The sequence below is a fragment of the Cynocephalus volans genome, chromosome 1 (genome assembly GCF_027409185.1).
Source record: "Cynocephalus volans isolate mCynVol1 chromosome 1, mCynVol1.pri, whole genome shotgun sequence".
In the NCBI taxonomy this organism is placed as follows: domain Eukaryota; kingdom Metazoa; phylum Chordata; class Mammalia; order Dermoptera; family Cynocephalidae; genus Cynocephalus; species Cynocephalus volans.
This window is the reverse complement of record NC_084460.1, coordinates 271,170,595-271,175,184: the sequence shown is the minus strand read 5'-3', so window position 1 is coordinate 271,175,184 and position 4,590 is coordinate 271,170,595.

Below are 4,590 nucleotides of genomic sequence, written 5' to 3'. Positions count from 1 at the left end.
GTAGCTGTAGGTGTGTGGGTTGATTTCTGGATTCTCTATTCTATTCCATTGATCAGTGTGTCTGTTTTTATGCCAGTACCATACTGTTTTGGTTATTATAGCTTTGTGATGTGATGGATATGTTTATTACCTTGATTATGTCCCATGGGTATGTTCATGTGTCCAAACTCATCAAATTGCATATATTAAATAAATGTAGTTTTTGTATATCGATTATACCTCAATAAAACTGTTCAATAAAATAAAATATAAAATACACTACTGGGCCGGACCGTGGCTCACTTGGGAGAGTGTGGTGCTGATGGCACCAAGGCCACGGGATCAGATCCCTAAGTAGAGATGGCCGGTTGGCTCACCTGGGAGAGCATGGTGCTGACAACACCAAATCAAGGGTTGGGATCCCTTGCCAGTCATCTTTTAAAAAAATTTAAAAATAAATAAAATAAAATACACTACTAAAAAAAGAATATTCTACTTTCTGTGTAATTTGTGTGCCATAAATTAACAAAAATTTAACAGTAATAGTATTATGGGCTTGCAAGGGTGATAGAACACAGGTATTCTCATATACTATTGAGGTCAGTCTAACCTGGAAAAGTCTTTCCGGAGGAGAAATTAACAGTGTATATGAAATTTTAATCTGAAGGTATCTTTTAACTAAGAAATTCCATTTCTGAGACCTATGTACAAACATTTTCACAACACATATACTGAGAAATACATGCTGGTGTTTTTCTAAAACATTACATTGTAAAAAAAAAAAACCATAAAGAATCTAAATGATTACAGTAAGAAAAATGGCAAAATAAAATTGTGGTACATACAAATTTGACCTGCAGCCTGTTTTGCAAGGCTCATTTTGAAGAAATTTTCTTCAAATTTTTAAATAGTTGTAAAAGAAAAAACCAAAAGCAACAAAAACAGAATATGTCACAGAGACTCTATGTGGCACACAGAGCCTAAAATATTTACTATCTGGCCCTGTACAGAAAGTTTCCTGACCCCTGTTAGATCTTTATGTCCTGACATGTAAAGATTTCCAAGCAAAGTTATGGACTGGTATTATCATAGTTACTTTTTAAAAAATTCTTAGATACATGTGTGTACCTATATATATACAAATACATGCACAGACAAAAAATTGGACAAATAGCTGGCAAATGGCTGTCAGTGACTTTCTCTGGGTAGCAACATGGGAACTGAGGGAGTCAAGGTGGACATTGACTTTTTTACTCTACAGACAAATGGTACTAGAATACATATGGCAGATAAATGCTCAATATCCATCCTAATCTCTTTTGATTGTGTTTGTATTGGAGAGGATGAAAGAGTAAAGGAAATAAATCCCACATTTTCATACTCCCTTGTAGCTACAACTCCAGGTATGATTTATGTTCCTCGAATCAGATTATGAGATTGGAGCACTACTTTTTGTTGTTGTTTCTGAATTTCTGCTTTATAAGTGGTCACAGATGTCCGTCGTTTCTCTGTAGGAGCACTGGCAACGTTTAGGCGCTAGATCTCCTGTCAAGAGGACTGGCAGGTTTGGCACAGTTCTGAAGCTGGTAGTTGAGGACGCATGGCTTCCTGGCTGAAATCGGTGGTGGTGTCATGTCATGGCCAACACCTGTTGTGGCTACTTCCCAGTTCAGCAAGTAGCTTCCTGATGACAGAATATGCAGCAGCTTCCTTGATGTTCTGATTGTGCAGTGTGGCTTTTGAGATTCATCTCTGAACACAGCCTAGAATCTGTTTCTTCAGCCCTCCAAACTGTAACTTCAACAAGCTTGAGTAGATTCTGTTCCCTATAAATTGAACCCCAATTGATCCAGTAACCTGTTTAAGTCCTGTTACAGAGGGTTATGAGAGTAAAGAAGGAATTCCAAGGAGGTCACATATTTTCTTTCTAATCCTCACAGCAACATATGAGGCAGGGTTCTCATTTCAGAGGAGAGAAAATAGGCTAAAAGAGATGAAGTTCTTGGGCCGACCCCGTGGCTCACTCGGGAGAGTGCGGCACTGGGAGCGCAGCGGCGCTCCCGCCAGCGCCGTGGGTTCGGATCCTGTATAAGGATGGCCGGTGCGCTCACTGGCTGAGCGCGGTCACAAAAAAGGACAAAAAAAGAGAGAGATGAAGTTCTTGGGTCAGTATCATATAATTATTAAATAGAAGAACTGGGATTTGAACCTATTTCCATCTGAGTACAAAACTCATGTTTTCCATACATAGATAAGAATGTACATCAGCTTGGCAATCGTGATCCTCAGGCTCATTACGGAGGTGGTGATGGTTGTTATCATTATTGTTTAAGTGCAAGTCCACATGTAAATAGTAACAGGACAGAGGTCACATGTCAGTAGATTTATGTGATCTAGGGTATTTTCCTTCTTAAAATACACCCATGGTTTTTAATCTTTTGAGGAGGTCACAAAGCCCACAGAAAGTCTGATGAAACTACAAATCTTTTCTCCAGAAAAAGTTCACACTCAATTTTAGGGAGTTTATGTACCCGAGTTGAGAACACATTCAATAAATGCTATTCCTTTGAGCTTCACTGAGTCCTGAAGTTCTAAGTATTTTTATGATCTTAAATTCATGATCTTTAATTCATCCCTCTATGAATTTCATTCTTTTGAGGAACTGAGTCACACAATCTGCCCAGTGAACTTAGCAGATTCACCTCTTCAAACCATTCCCAATTCTAGGCTTTCTTCAAGGTGTCAAGAAGCCCTACCTCTGTGTCATTCTCACAAGGTCCTACCCAAGTTCAAATACAACAGAGCCTCCAGTCTCACACAGTATCACACTTCCGCTTCATGGGAAAATTTCACTTTGGGCCTGGTTCGTCCATGAATGTCTTAGTGAGCATCCACTCAGTTGAATTAAGCAACTTAGAGAATGCGGGAAATAATCAGTCATTTTAGTGTAATACACATTCTCCAGACCACATGAGTCTGGAGGTTAAAAACTGTCAAAACAGACATCACCTAAAAGGACAGCCTTGATTCCATTCTCATCTGTGCTGTGGCAAATCCAACCCTCTGTCAAATCCCTCCCAAATGGGGCAGCTTATCTCTGATGAGTGCCTCCAGCATGTTCCTGAAGCAACCTTCTATTTGCCCCACTCAGCAGTTACATCTGGCGCCAGGGCCTTGGAACATTCCACAATGTCGCAAGGCATGATGTCTCTCCTGCTTTTACTCCAGGAGTCACGGTGTCAGGTGCCTGCTCCCACAGCATCCAGTGAGGAAGAATACTTCCACTGGATGGAAGTAAAAATACATAAAAGCAAGCTTACTGCAGTTACTCCTTCCTTCCAGGGGTCATAGTACATGCATGATACATATCAAGGGACAAAGACATTTCTTTACTGCTTCCATCTACAGACAGACGCTGGTGGAGGGGTCAGGAAAAGGATTGAAATCTGAGACCCAGCTCCTCTGTGTTACTAACCTGTGTGGTACAAAGTAGATGGTCCATTGTTTTTGCAGATTAATGAGATTTCCACTATAAGACGAAAAACCTAAAGAATTTACAGGGTAGAGAATTTAAATTGGTGGCAATGCAGGAAATACAGAGACTAAGTATCTTGGTTTAGGTTTTACCAAAAAGCGGCCCCCAAGGAAGGTGTTGCCAAGAAACTGAGTGAGGTATGGGTGAAATGATAGGGAAGAGAGAAGCCCATGAAAGATATGTCAATAAGGCGATTAGAGGTATGAGCAACTCAGTGCTGCTGGGGACCCTCTAAGAAGCTGATATGCTAGGGCCAGCCCGTGGCTCACTCGGGAGAGTGTGGTGCTGATAACGCCAAAGCCATGGGTTCAGATTCCTATATAGGGATGGCCGGTTAGCTCACTTGGGAGAGCCTGGTGCTGACAACACCAAGTCAAGGGTTACGATCCCCTTACTGGTCATCTTTAAAAAAAAAAAAAAGAAAAAGAAGCTGATATGCTACGGAACTGTTCCTCTGTGAGATTGCGAAGCTGGGGTATTTACCTACCTATTTATGTCCCTCATCAGTCGAGGGCTGGCATGGGGGCGTTAAACCCCCTGATCCTGGGCTTGAGGAAGCCCCTGGTGTCCAAGAAAGCCCTTAAGCAGCAAAGCACTTAGGGCCTTGAGGTGAGGAATGGTCACCGTACCTAATAACTGGCCACCAAAGTGGCAGATGACCTCAGAGTGGGCAGATCACTTTGTGGTGGCATAGAAAGCTGTATCATATCCTACGGTGACAGAGCTAAGGGGGAGATGGAGAGGTCAGTGGGGGTAGGAGCCAGAGGTGACCATGGGGGTGGCCCACAGGACACTGAAAGATCAGGGTGCTCTCAGGGTAAGGTCTCCTGGTCTTTTTCATGCCTTTTGGAGGTTAATAGTGGAACAATGCTTTCCACTGGCATTTGATGTGTACTGCAACTCCTTCTCCTTCTCCTGGTACTCAGAGGCTGGCACAGAGGGCAATATGAGTAACAGACATCCACCACGCTGCCCTCAGAATCTCGCCCTCTACTGTCTTTGAACCTAACCTATGAACTTCAACTCTTCTCTTTCTTCCCTTTACATAGTTCTTTTCCATGAGGCTCCTAATTCAA